General features: G+C 43.9%; 2 pseudogenes; one reads left to right on the top strand and one right to left on the bottom strand.

Annotated features, from left to right (window-relative positions):
* The first annotated feature begins 3,394 nt into the window (after positions 1-3,394).
* Smtn-ps1 (smoothelin, pseudogene 1) lies at positions 3,395-5,481 on the top strand (annotated as a pseudogene).
* Positions 5,482-13,122: 7,641 nt separating this feature from the next.
* C18h18orf32-ps1 (similar to human chromosome 18 open reading frame 32, pseudogene 1) lies at positions 13,123-13,366 on the bottom strand (annotated as a pseudogene).
* Between the last annotated feature and the right edge of the window lie 1,984 nt (positions 13,367-15,350).

Below are 15,350 nucleotides of genomic sequence, written 5' to 3'. Positions count from 1 at the left end.
AAGTTCATCTTCTATAGGTCCGAGACTCACACACTACCATATCATCTCTTCTACTGGATCATTATTAGAAATGTCCAAATATGTTTGAAAGTTTCTATCCATCAAAAAAAAATATTCGGTGTCACCCCAACTCCTTCTAGTCCCATGGGTTTTATCTCCTCCCTTCACACCAGTGGTCTAACTTTAGTTCATCTTGCTCTTTCCACATCCTCACAGGCATCTGATGCTGTTCCAATGCCAACTATACACACCTCCTTCCTCCTCCAGCTCCTCCATGCAGCCAGAGAGCTTCAAGCCACCCAGGCCGGAGGAGGTCCATCTGACTTCATTCTGCTTGACAACTTGGAAGCTTAATAGTAACCTGGGCATTTTTCCTGAAACATAGTCTTGCCTTGAGGTTAATATGCTGCCACCATGCCTTCTGGTGGCCTGTGGGTTCCTGCTTACTCTTAATAAGATATTGTAACTTTAGTCAAGGTGTGGCCATCCTCACCTGTACATGTGATGTGCTGTGCTTGCTGTGGTATGCTGTGCTGTGCTGTGGTGTGCTGTGGTGTGCTGTGGTGTGCTGTGGTGTGCTGTGGTATGTTTTGGTAAGCTGTGTTGTGCTGTGCTGTGCTAACTGTTCTGTGCTGTTCTGTGCTGTGCTGTGCTGTGGTATAGTATACAGCAATAAATAATGTTCAAGGTTCTACCTAGACTCTTTTTCTAGGAAGTTCACCTATTCTTAGGGCTTTAAATGCCATGAGATATGAAATGGCCTCTGCACTTTGCCCTCACTTCATCTTTCAGACAGTTAATGACTGTCTGTCATAGGTACCTAAGGGTCTCTGCACACAAATTCCCATGCTGGCTCCGAGTCAGAGTCTGCTGTTTACTGAAGTGTGTCCTTTGGTGTTCATGGTGGTGCTTTTCCATCAGCGTTTGTGTCACTGAGTCACAAAGTGCAAACCTAAGAGCCTGAGTTCGAATCTTGAGAAGCCACATAGAAGCCACAAGGAGAAGTAGAAACAGCCAGATCCCTAGGGCTCAGTAGCCAATGAGACCAGCCTACCTGGTAAGTTATAAACACATGGGAAAGCCTGTCACAAAAAAAAGCAAGACAGAAAGCATTTGAGGAACCACAGCTAAAGTTGGTCTCTGACTACATGTATGTACACATATGTGCCTTCATACACTCACTTATCTTTACAACACACACGGACACACACACACGGACATACATATACACCAACATACCTGTATCACACACAGGGAGATTTTACTTTTTACATTGCAAGAACAGTGCTGCCGATCATCCTTTCCAGAAACACGCCCCTCCAGAATCTGCCTAGAAAGCTTAAGGTTTCCACATCTCATAAAACTGTAGCCTCACCTCACCCACCCCTCATCTGCTCCAGTGGTCAGCACTCCTCCATGAGTTCCCGAAACATCTCCTTTCATCCCGTGGGCTCCATTCAAGCTACTGCTGTAGACTGAACAGTCTCCCCAAAATTCATAGCGGGAGTCCCAGTGGCCCAAGTTTGGAGCTATGGCTTTAAGCAAGTCAATAAAGGCTACCTGGGGCCTTGATTAAGGATGCACTCTTATTCAAATAGCACTGATGTCTTTACAACCAGGAAACCAGGACACACGGAGCAGAAGGCCATGTGAGGACACAACAAGGAGACATCTACCACCAGAAAGAGCCTCAGCAGAAACCAGCCTTCCCCATGCTTTGATTTCTGCTCTCTAAACTCCAGAATGATGGGAAAATACCTACCCATTTCCTAACTGAAGTCCGCAGCCTTTTGTTGGGACAGCACTGGCATGTTTGGTTATTTCTGCTTACTGGTTCTACTCCACAGTGAACCTAAGTTCTACTCCATAGTGAACCTAAGTAAGCAGCCATCTTAGATTCAAATCTCACAGCTTTCCCCTTCAAATTTAACTCCATCAGAGGGCTGAGGAGATGGTCCAGGTCATAAAGTACCCACCTCATATGCCTGGAGACCTCAGTTCAGATCCATATCACCCATGTAAAAACTGGGTGGCACTGAGCAACTCTGTAATCCTAGTGCTAGGTTGAGGCAGAAAGGTGGATCCTCTCAGTGCCCGTTAGTCTTGTGGCCAGTCTAGTGTGGTAAAGGCCCAGCTAACTGGGGTAAGGCCCCATTAGATGCTCTTTCTCAAGAGATAAAGAAGGTAGAGAAAGACGATAGAAGACACTTAACGTGAGCTTTTGGCCCCACACACATGCATACCCAAGTGTCTATATCCAACTGCATGTGTGCATACCCTACAGCTAGACACAGACAGAGAGAAGCAAGATGGATCACTCCCTACACCATTTACAAGACAAAGCCCACTCCTGGCCCAGAGGTAACAGTGAGCATCATCCTACCAAACCACTAGCCTCAAATGGCTTACTCTCAGTTCTGTCCCCTGATATAGCCACCCTTGTCCATGGCTCTCAGACTCTGGGTTTCTATTATGACCTTTTCTCCAGCTGTCCCCTGTGTCTGCAGTATTTTTTTTTTCTCTTGACTTTGGCACAGCTGATGCCTTCTGGTTACTCAGAGGTCACAGGGAGGTCTGTGACAAATACCTCACAGAAGCAATTTAAGGAAGGAATGATTTATGTTGGCTCATAGTCTAAGGGTTACAGTCAATTAGCAGTTGGACTGGTTAGGTCAGTGGCTGCAGGAGTATGAGGTAGCAGACTCAACCAGGACAGAGCAACAGACAGAACCAGGAGTGGATGCTCCTACAAGTTCCAAAGTCCTACCCCTGGTAGTACACCTTCGCTAGCCAGTTCCTACTTCCTAAATAACCTCACAGGACAGCACTATCAGCTGGTGGCCAACACGTAAATGCATGAGCCAGTCAGGCTATCTCACTTAAAAAACTACGATACAGGTCCTGACCACCCAACCTACCCATTGTGACTTGTCTACTCTTAAAGCCACATAACAATGACAGCCTGGTGCTTTTCTTTATAGCATATCACCATGACAACCACCCAGAAAACTCCCAAGCATAACCAACATCTGTTAGTCTCTGTGTCCCTCTGCTCTCTATTTAGGATGATGCCCAGTAAACATCCTGAAAGCAACACATGTCTACTGCTGTCCACCACGATGCACACAACTAACAACAGAGAACAGGGCTCTGCTCTGTGTCACTCCATAGGGATGGAGGGGTTTCAGAGTGCTTTAACGCAGAGTAATAGAGTCCTCTGGGAAACACTGAATGGGACTGCTTCCTTCTAACCTCACACTAAATCATCACTAAAGGCACGAGGGCACAGAAATGGAAATAAGGAATAAATAAATTAATAAAACAAATATAAACTAGATGTCAGTGGTCAAAAGTCATCGGCAAACTGTGAACACTGACTCCTGAGACCTAAAACATGGAGGTGTGGGGGAAGCTGATGAGATTGGAAATGAATGTTGATGTAGTCCAGGAAGGTTCAAGAATTAGAGGCCCCAGATATCTTTAAAAGGAAAGGGAAAGGCTGATTCTAATGAGAGAACTAGTCTAAAGCAAAAGGAGGAAATTACTATACTTCCAAAGGCACCTACAGCCCTTTATAGCTACTGCAGGTTCACTCTGACCTCAGGAGTCAGTGTGCTTTTTATATCTGGAGATATCAAGCCAGATGCTGTCCCCTTATTAAAAACTCGAAACACAATACAGAAGTGAATGAATCCTCAGGCATAAAATAGGGCTGTGGTAAGTTGAAAGGCCAAGGGTGAGGCCAATGCCCCTCTGACCATTATAACTTCAAGGATTATCCAAAGTAACTTTATACACCCTGAATCAGGAGCCTGAAAGTCTTGCAAATAGAGAAACTTACCAAGTAAGCAAAGAAAGGTCCATGTATGGACATTTGAGGAGGTGTGATGGTTGCATATGCTTGACCCAGGGAGTGACACTATTAGAAAGTATGGTCCTGTAAGAGGAAGTGTGTCACTGTGGGGGTGGGCTTGGAGACCCTCCTCCTAGCTGTCTGAGGATGCTCAGTCTGTTCCTGGCTTCCTTCAGGTGAAGATGTAGAACTCAGCTCCTCCTGCACCATGCCTGCCTGGATGCTGCCATGTTCCCACCTTGATGATAATGGATTGAACCTCTGAACCTGTAAGCCAGCCCCAATTAAATGTTGTCCTTTATAAAACTTACATTGGTCATGGTGTCTGTTCACAGCAATAAAACCCCAAGACAGAGGATCATGATAAAGATGGCTGGAATTCAGCAGATCCCCCCTCTGCCACAGTGGAAGCAGCTAACAGAGCAGACTCTGGACAAAGTGAACAAAGGCCCGGAGGGGCGGAGCCCCCTGAGTGCAGAGGAGCTGATGGCCATTGAGGACGAAGGAATTCTGGACAAGATGCTGGACCACGCTACGAACTTTGAAGAGCGGAAGCTCATCCGGGCTGCGCTCCGTGAGCTCCGACAAAGAAAGAGAGACCAGAGGGACAAGGAACGAGAACGGCGGCTACGGGAGGCACGGGCCCGGCCAGGCGAGAGCGGAAGCAATATGGCTACTACAGAGACCACCACCAGGCACAGCCAGAGGGCGGCTGATGGCTCAGCGGTCAGCACAGTTACCAAAACTGAGCGGCTCGTCCACTCTAATGACAGCACGCAGACGGCACGTACCACCACAGTGGAGTCGAGTTTCGTGAGGCGCTCGGAGAATGGCAGCAGCAGCAGCAGCAGCAGCAGCAGCAGCAGCAGCAGCAGCAGCAGCAGCAGCAGCAGCAGCAGCAGCAGCACCGTCCAAACCAAGACCTTTTCCTCTTCCTCTTCCTCATCCAAAAAAATGGGCAGTATCTTCGACCGAGAGGACCAAACCAGCTCACGTTCTGGCAGCCTAGCGGCCCTCGAAAAATGCCAGGCAGAGAAGAAGAAAGAGCTCATGAAGGCACAGAGTCTGCCCAAGACCTCAGCGTCCCAAGCGTGCAAGGCCATGATTGAGAAACTAGAGAAGGAAGGCTCTTCAGGTCCTGGCACACCCCATACAGCGGTACAGCATTCTACCAGCTTCGGAGTCCCCAACGCCAACAGCATCAAGCAGATGTTGCTGGACTGGTGCCGAGCCAAGACCCGTGGCTACGAGCACGTGGACATCCAGAACTTCTCCTCCAGCTGGAATGATGGGATGGCCTTCTGTGCCCTGGTGCACAATTTCTTCCCTGAGGCTTTTGACTATGGACAGCTTAGCCCACAAAACCGGCGCCAGAACTTTGAAATGACCTTCTCATCCGCTGAGACCCATGCGGACTGCCCGCAGCTCCTGGATACAGAGGACATGGTGCGGCTTCGAGAGCCTGACTGGAAGTGCGTGTACACGTACATCCAGGAGTTCTACCGCTGTCTGGTCCAGAAGGGGCTGGTAAAAACCAAAAAGTCCTAACCCCTGCTTGGGGCCCCACAGATGCTGGTGGACTGTGTACCCTTGGTGGAAGTGGAGGACATGATGATTATAGGCAAAAAGTCAGACCCTAAGTGCGTCTTCACCTACGTGCAATCGCTGTACAACCACCTGCGGCGCCATGAGCTGCGCCTGCTCGGCAAGAATGTCTAGCCACTGCTCACACCGCCTGCCCTGCAGGCTGCTGTCCCCACGCCCCCAGCACCGGCCCCTCCCAGTGCGCCTGCCCATTGCTGCCCGATCTGTCAAAACACCTCTCCCCCTTGTACACACGCAGCGTTTTGATAAATTATTGGTTTTCAACGAAAAAAAAAAAAAGATGGCTGAAACTGCTTCCCTTACAGTGAAACCATCAACATTGCCAAATACATTCGACACATATATCCCACATATGCACAGATTCACTCATATCCTGTACCCTCATAGACTTTCCAGCACAGACCTCAAAGACCTATAGGTACATGTTCTCAACAAATAACCTCACATGTACATACACAAACACACCAAATATACCAAACACAATATACATAATCCCAGGCATAGATAAATGTTTGCAAACACCTAGACTCAACTTTGCAAGCACTCCCCTCTCTCTGTTCCTTAATTTATGACTGTGCAATCAAAGATCATATACGCGAACAAATCTTCTAGAACTAAAGATTAAATACCCCCCAAAAATTTATGGTATATTAGAGGGGCAAGCGAAGAGAGTAGAAGAACACCAGAGAAAGAAAGAAGCTCTTTAAGAAACATGCTCAGACTCCAAATATATAATCATAATACTTTAAAAAAGAGTACAGGTTGGAGAGATGGCTCAGGAGTTAAGGCACTTGAAACATGCAAGAGAACCAGAGTTCAGATTGCCAGCCCCATGTAAACACTGAGTGGCCAGGTCTGCCTGCCTGTACCCTAGCATGAGAATATGACAACAGGATTCCTGGAGTGAGGCAGTTGTGAGATTAGCCGTATGGTTGAGTTCTCGGTATGATTGAGAGACTCTGCCTCAAAGAATAATGTTGAAGACTGATGGAGGACGATTCCCAACATCAGCCTCAGGTCTCTACACACATGAGCGCATACCTGCATGTACGCTCACACAGCAGTGTGAGCATGCATGCTTATATACACATAAAAAGAAGAAAAAAATCATACCATGAGCAAGGACGTGATTCTATTTAAAAAACAAAACATAAACATACAACTTTTGATTACAAAAAGCAATTTGACACAGAAATTTAGCGCAAAATTATAAGACAAATGAAGACAAGAAATGGCAGGCACAGTTGAGAAAAATATTATCTCAAAAATAAAACAAAAAAGGCAAAAATAAAGGAAGTCTAAGATAACAAAGTTAGAGACTCAATCTGGAGTCCCACATGGGAAGTTCGAGAAAAAAAAAATGGGGAAAATAAAGGAAAGGCAGCCATTAATTATTTACAACGATCAAATCTGCTCGAGCTGGAGAATACGAATCTCTAGAAGGAATTGGCGCCCTGACGCACAGCAAAGGTAACAGATGAAATGTGCTCTTAGGCAAAGCCTGGGGACTTTCAAAACCCCAGCAATGCAGAGAAGACTTTACACCAAGGACTTCCTGGGAGACAAACAAGCACAGTGGGCCCCCTACAGAAGAGGATGAATTACCTAGACATCTCAAATGAAAACCTAAAAGCCAGAAGGCAAATCCCTGGATTTTTTTAAAAATAATTATTTTAACCCTGAACTACACGCTTGAATAAATGATTCATCAAATGTAATAATAAAGTGCCCCTGTACTGCCAGACATATAGTCTTCCTATTCTGCATCCCGCCTGTTTTTCCTTAATAACCAGGGACGCTAAGATGTTAGTGAAGAAAGAAAGAAACCCCCTTCATCATGAAGCATAGGTTGGCAGGGTGCCTATAGGGAGGAGAGCCAGTGCTCAATGACACAGAAGGAAGGCCCCTTCAGACATCGTATTGACATTTCTAAAAGATTCAGATAGCTTCATCAAAGTGTTTAAGAAAAAAAATAATGGCAAAGACATTGAAAACTAAGATAAATTGGGAGGCACAGCTAAGATGAAGGGTCATTTAAGGGGCCATATAGACGCCTACTACATTAGAAGCTTCTTAAAATATGAACACGTGTGAAAGAAATCTAAATGGAGCCGCCAAGTAACAGTAGAGACAAAGTCCCAGCTAGACATCTCTTGCCACCAAATGAAACCTGCGGAACCAGGAATGGGTTATATCTAATTGACCTGCTAGCCAAAGTGGTCCCATGAAAAGCCCCAAACAACTCACACTACATTGCCAAAGCTATTGGTTGCTTACCCCATGCTGACAGCAAGGTCCTGCTACTACAGATAATACCTACACAAGTCACTGAAAATGGGAAGTCAAGCTGGTACCGAACTAGAGCCTTTATCAGATTAGGGTTCATAATATTGGAATGGACGCTGCAGGCTTCCAGAGGAGGAAGGTGAATACCAACCCATCTGCAATGGTGATCTGCCTGTCTGATGTGCTGGTGCACCAGTGGCATAAGCACTGTGGAATAACCAACCACTATCTGAATAGATTTAAGACATACTCCATGAGACGGAACCCATGTCTGACACTGTTGAGGTGATCAACAGCCTAAGACCGGATAGGCCATGGACCTAGGGGCAAACCACATACTACTGTCCTGCTAAAGAGACAAAGCAATAGAAGGACTTCTAAGAATATTCTTCTATGCCCATAGGTCAAACAGTGCCTTGCTCAGCTGTCATCAGAGACGCTCCCTCCTGCAGTAGATGGGAACAAACATAGAGACCCACCTCTGGGCAATTGCAGAGAGTGAGAGACCTTGGAAACTCAGTTGCCAATGAGATAGATGTCTTTATCAAACCCCTCATGGCTCAGGGAACTATGTGGAAGAGAAGGAAGAAAGATTGTAAGAGTCAGAGGGGCCAAGGACACCAAGGAAACACTGTCTTCCAAATAAGCCAGGACCGACACGCATGTGAACTTACAGAGACATACACAGGGTCTGCACAGATCTGTGCCAGATAGGGTCTCAGTCCTAAGAGGGGAAGTAGACACAGGCCCCCATCCCTAACCAAGAAGCTATCTCCAACTGACAATCACGCACAAAATTCGTTTTCTCCAATGGAGTCTTCTTGGTATACAAACCACACTTTAGGGCAGGCCCCATGTTCAGCAGTTTATGGCCAACACAAAATAAACTCAGTGTTATTTTTGGAAGGTTATTTTGTGTCATAGGGCTTTGTCCAGGCATTTTTCTCCTTGCTGATCTTTTCCTTATAAATTATGATTTCTGATTTTGTCTTTTTATGGTGTGTGTGTGTGTGTGTGTGTGTGTGTGTGTGTGTGTGTGTGTCTGCGCCTGTGTGTGTTTCTCATTCCTTCTCTTTGGTTTTGTTTTATTCTGTTTTGTTTGTTTTTAATTTGCCTGTTTGTTTTCTCAAGAGAAAAGAAAAGGTGTGGGCTTGGATGGGGAGGATCTGGGAGGAAATGGGAGAGAGAAAAATCATGATCAGAATATATTATGTGGAAGAATATTATTTTCTATTTTTTAAAAAAAATGAGATAAATAATCAAAGCAATGGTTAACTCCAAGGAAACAAAAGTTCATTCAGGAAAGTTAACCACACAGTCCATTCCAGTCTGGTGCTTAGCAGTAAACAACATTTACATAATAAAAGTGACACTCATATAGAAGAACAATCTGAGTGAAAATACGATGTAATGCTAATGGCTGAAGGTATAAAACTCATACTGCTGGTGTGGAGCAGTATATAAAACAGCAAGAGTATCCGTTTCCATTTAGGAAACAAATAAATAGTCTAAAGTAAATGCCAAAAGGGCTGGGGACGCAGCTCGGTTGTCTGGCCCTGTATTCAGCCTCCAGTGCCACAGACCCCAGGTTATGGTGGTGGATACCTATAAACCGGGCACCAGGATGTGAAGGCAGGAGAATCTGAAGTTCAAGTTTATTCTCAGCCACATACATAGCAAGTTCAAGGCCAGCGTGGGATACGTGAGACTCTTTCTCAAAAACAACAACAACAAAAAAATATGGAAACTAATTTCCAAGAAAGAGCAAGATAAGTATTATTGACTGTTGGTATCCATGGGACATATGCTCTAGACTCCCAGAGCAGTACAAATAAATAAATACTAAAGTTCTTTATAAAAATGGTATAGCATTTGCACATCACCAGAACACATCCTTCTGTATCCTTAAGTCATCTCTAGATTGCTTATGGCACCTAATGCAGTGCACTACCATAAAAAAAAAAAATGCTACCAATGTTACTTAAGGAGTCACAACAAGAAGAAATGTTACTATTTGCTCAGATCTAACGTAGAATTTCCCCTGCTGAATGTGTATGATCCTCTGACATAAAGGTGAAATGTACATTTTCTAAAACTGTTAAACAATGTGTTAGAAAGAAAGAAATAATAACAGTGACAGGCCAGTGATGTGGCTCAGTGGATAAAGGAAACTGCTGCCAAGCCTGACTTCATGAGTTCGATTCCCTGGGACCTATATGATGGAAGGAGAGAATCAAATTCCCAAGCCCTGCAAGACTTTCTTCACACACCACGCCGCCCCCCCCAACAAATTTAAACTTAAACAGAGTATTTGGTTTTGGATAGAACTGCTCACAAATAAGAGGGTGGCTTCGGTATATATTTATTACTTTAAGATTAAAAATGGAATAAAAAAGAACAAAACAAAGTGAAAAGCTGTTAAATGGGAGAAGCTGGGCCTGCTTCCACAGGCAAGGCATCCTGTGAAGATGCGGACCACGGACAGTCACACACTGATCGAATTAGGTGGGGTTCAAGAGCACGAAGGTCTTCGTCCTGGTTTCCACACAAGCTTCTCTCCATGTGAGTCAACTGGAAACACAGCAGCTAATGTGCATGGAGGGCTTGCTGCGGACAAAATAACACCAAGCAATTTTCCACCGTTGGCTGATTCCCTCTCAGTTCCCGAGGTAGAAAAGATTCTGTGTAACATTTCCTATTTTCATGTCAGAACACCAAGCCCAGGGAAGGATGAGTAACCAAGCTAAGGCCTGTGGGATTTTCTCTTGCCCCTGAAAATATAGGGAATAAGAAGGGAAAAAAATGATTAGTGACTTTTTAATTTTCAGAGTGCATTTGTTTTGCCTTTCTCAAAGATAGTCAATGACAGGCAGCGTGAAACCTTGAGAAAACTTGGCGAAGGACTAAGCCGGCTTGGACTGGAGCAAAGTCAGGTCATTGTACAATGGAGGTGGCCCACAGATGCGCTGAAACAACAGAAAGCCAAGCCTGCTTAACGCCAGACACAAATCTGTCCAATCATTAAGGGAGAAATTGCCAAGCTTGAAGCATTTATAAATCACCCCAAACTAATCAGCCATTTAAGGACAACCCCATAAAAATATAAAAGGGACCACAGCAGGCTGCTCTTGAGAGATAAATGGCTTTGCAGCCTCATCTGGGGTATGCAAATTCGAGATCGGCGGGCATTTTCTGAATGATAAGTTGGTTTACTTTTGAGGCAACAGCTCACTGAGAGGCAGGGGATGGTTTTGAGTTGAGCTACCTGTCCAAGAAGCTCCGGAAGGCGTTCCTTAGAGATGCCTGTGCTGGGAGAGCTGAAGAGGTGGAGACTCGGTTGCTCCATGATGGGGTTGGACCTCCAGTCACTCAGGAGAGCTGATTATAGAAGGCAGCACATGCAGACGCTCGCTTCCATCTCCGGGTCTCTCAGGCTCTTCTCTCACCACCAACATCTCAGTGCGGGCCCGAGAGCAGCCACCTTTTATGGATGTCAGCCAATGTCTCCTAGTTCCAGATGAGGAACTAATAACCCCTAATGAGTTAGGAAAGATATGCTTCTATGAGCATGACTTTATCAGAAAGGATCTTTTGAGACATAAGAAACTTGAGATCGTGGAGGACTACCCAGGTGGATGATAAATCCAGTCAGTGTCCTCAGACAATGGATAGAAAAGAAGAAAACTAAGAGAGGAGAGCGCTGCGTGAGGGGAACATGATAGTAGGACTTTACATGGTAGTGGGCTGCATTAGGTGCCATAGGCCATCCAGGGATGACGTGAGGATACAGGAGGATGTCTGCTGGTGATGTGCAAATGCTATGCCATTTTTATAAAGAACTTGAGCCTTTATATATTTGTGTGTCTATTTTAAATAGCAAGAGTCATCCATGAAACATGAGATGGTTTACTACCAAGAGCTCCTTAAGTAGCCAATTCAGTGGCTCATACCCATCGCCCAAGCTCCTGGAAGACAGGCAGAAAGATGGCTGCAAGTTCGAGCCATCCTGACTACACAGGGAGCACCTAAACAGAAGTGATACAGTTAAAATTAAAGTCAGTTATGGAAGCACACATCTGGAATCCCAACTCTCAGGAGGCTGTAGTCAGAGTTCCAGTCGTGTGATTACACTCCAAGTCACAGGAAATCCTGAGCTATACAGTAAGACCCTGTCTTGAAAAGGAAGAAAGAAGAAAGAAAGAAAGAAAGATCCTATGATATATATACACATACATATATACATATATTGATATATATATACCTATATATACATATACATATATAGAGAGAGAGAGAAAGAGAGAGACCCATTGATCAATTTAGCAAGTATTCTTAATTTTTAAAATTAGCTGGCATAAAAAACCTGCTTTACTAAAACAATATATATGATTCTTTCGCTTTTTACCCTGTGGTTTGTTTGTTTGTTTGGGGACGGGTGTCGTGTACCATACCTTGCATGTAGAGAACAGAGGACAATCTACAGAGATCCGTTATCTCCTTCTACCACGTGGGGCCCAGGGACTGAATTCAAGGGCCCTTTAACTCATGTGCAAAACAAACCCACACTTTAATTTTCCCTGGCATCTAACTGAAACTGAACATAGCTTTAATTATAAAGGTAACAAGTGTCCCTGGCTTTGCCAGTAATGAAAATTGCAAATATCTTCACAACACCAATATTAGTTATACAAATTCTTAACTGGGAATTGAAATTAAGCGTACCTAGCAGATCGGCCACTAGGCATGGTTATTGATAACTTGGGTGAGAAAGCACTTTGACTATTGTTCTGCAATTTCTTTTTCACAAGTTAAATGGATGTTTAATTCATCGTCAGGACTAGAAGTACAGAGAATTAGAAGTTGTGTGATCGATGATGATGTTGATGTTACATTTTTCAAAGAAGCTTCCCCCCATTCCTTTTCCAGCTTCCTTGGAGCAGTGAGGACTCTTGGCCGTCTGCCCGCCATGGCGCTTGGCAGTAGTCAGTAATCACATCGCATCCTACTGCGGACAGCTCTGTTCCGCACTAACCCTCATCCCACTCAAGGTTCAAGAGCCCACAGGAAGTGAAAACAGCAAACTCATGAGAAAGAATGGGAAGGCCCAAGGACTCGAAGTTCTGAGTGTCTGCTCACACAGACCTTCTATTCCTTCATATCAGTAAATACAAATAAAAGAAATGAAAGCTACTTTAATGAAAAAGACACTCAGGGTTGAGGTCATTAAATATAACTACTAGAATTTTAAATATAAATACCATGTACTCCCTGATCGGTATCAGGCAGAAACTAAACTATTTATCTAGAATCCTGCTCTCAGAGAAAAAAAGATTAGAGACAAAGAAGGTGATTCGTATATCCGGTCTGTTTGGAAACAGTCAAGGGCTTCCAAGAAAACAACAGTAGTCTTTCTTTTTCTCAGAGACTTCTGTTAGTCCTTTTGTGGGTAATCCATTTGTACCTGCACCCTTGCAGACTACCTTGCCCGTATTCTTATCGATGGATTCTTGCATAGCTTTTTGAGGTCCTATGCAACTGAACACAGGATATATGTACGGAGCCAGGAACTTTTTGAAGATCCGGGGCAGGATTGGAATGACAATAACAAGGAATTCACACCATTATCCCAGGCTGGAGCCCCGAAACTTTTTCTTCTGTGCAACTTCCTCTTCTGGCTTTAGAACAGTCTGTTCCTTCTCAGTGAGGATCATCTCAGTGTGGCAGGGGGAACTCATGGATGGATTAATCCGGCCATGAGATCCGTAGGTTCGTCTGCGCATCTTAGGTGCCGTGTTCACCTGGATGTGTGTTCGATAACTAGGCAATCTACATCTAAATCCTTAAGTTAGCTTTACTCTCTACACTTTTAAGCATTTGCAGCAAAAATTCAACACTCTTTTTTGTCCACCCTCCCAGTGGTCAACCCCACTGTTTGCCCTGGGCGTACCTACCGACTCCGCCATTATACCGCCAGAATGGCACACATTGCTTCTTTAAAGCGACATCCTTCAGAGGTAGCTTTGTGAATATGCATACCCTTGATGGTCTTGGCAGTTTCCCTGGTATTCTTATACTGAACACAATGGTTTGAAGATTTGCCTGATTTTGTGAGGTTTTCTGAGTTAAGAAAGTAGCGAACCATCTTCACGGATCACCTCACCACTTACAGGAAGAGGAAGCCTGTTCTGAAATTCTTAAAAATAGTTTATCAATTAATCAAGTTGTAATCTTATGTTACTGATCTTTTCCAGCTTTGAAATGTAATAGACACTCTTGTGCAGTGTATATCAATTCTGTGATCAGCAATGCAGTTGAATGAGATTATGACAGAGTGAGAAATTCCCTGTACCTCATGATGATTCAACTGTAAGGTCCTTGCACAAGGCACTATCTATGAGTTTGCATTGATGCTGATGTAATCTATCTCTTAGTTACTACTCGAAACATGCCATATACATGAGAACAGCAAATGGCATTTGACAATGAAGATAAACAACTATATTCATGTATTTACTATGCTTAACATTATTATAAAGTCTACTTTTATTAACATATAGTATACTATATAATTATATATTATATGTACACATACAAACAAGCACACATATATTTTTAAATAAGTTGATATGTAGGAGCCAGGGAGATGGTTTAGTTAGTAAAAGTACCTGTTGCACCAATGGCTTATGCTCTAAGATCAAGAATCGACAAATGGGATCTCATAAAACTGCAAAGCTTCTGTAAGGCAAAGGACACTGTGGTTAGGACAAAACAGCAACCAAGAGATTGGGAAAAGATCTTTACCAATCCTACAACAGATAGAGGCCTTATTTCCAAAATATACAAAGAACTCAAGAAGTTAGACCGCAGGGAGACAAACAACCCTATTAAAAAATGGGGTTCAGAGCTAAACAAAGAATTCACAGTTGAGGAATGCCGAATGGCTGAGAAACACCTAAAGAAATGTTCAACATCTTTAGTCATAAGGGAAATGCAAATCAAAACAACCCTGAGATTTCACCTCACACCAGTGAGAATGGCTAAGATCAAAAACTCAGGTGACAGCAAATGCTGGCGAGGATGTGGAGAAAGAGGAACACTCTTCCATTGTTGGTGGGATTGCAGACTGGTAAAACCATTCTGGAAATCAGTCTGGAGGTTCCTCAGAAAATTGGACATTGAACTGCCTGGGGATCCAGCTATACCTCTCTTGGGCATATACCCAAAAGATTCCCCAACATATAAAAAAGACACGTGCTCCACTATGTTCATAGCATCCTTATTTATAATAGCCAGAAGCTGGAAAGAACCCAGATGCCCTTCAACAGAGGAATGGATACAGAAAATGTGGTACATCTACACAATGGAATATTACTCAGCTATCAAAAACAATGACTTTATGAAATTCGTAAGCAAATGGTTGGAACTGGAAAATATCATCCTGAGTGAGGTAACCCAATCACAGAAAAACACACATGGTATGCACTCATTGATAAGTGGCTATTAGCCCAAATGCTTGAATTACCCTAGATGCCTAGAACAAATGAAACTCAAGATGGATGATCAAAATGTGAATGCTTCACTCCTTCTTTAAAAGGGGAACAGAATA

Source organism: Rattus norvegicus, chromosome 4 (genome assembly GCF_021556685.1).
Source record: "Rattus norvegicus strain SHRSP/BbbUtx chromosome 4, alternate assembly SHRSP_T2T, whole genome shotgun sequence".
Classification (NCBI taxonomy): domain Eukaryota; kingdom Metazoa; phylum Chordata; class Mammalia; order Rodentia; family Muridae; genus Rattus; species Rattus norvegicus.
Note: the sequence above shows the minus strand (reverse complement) of the source record. Positions and strands in the feature narration are given on the sequence as shown.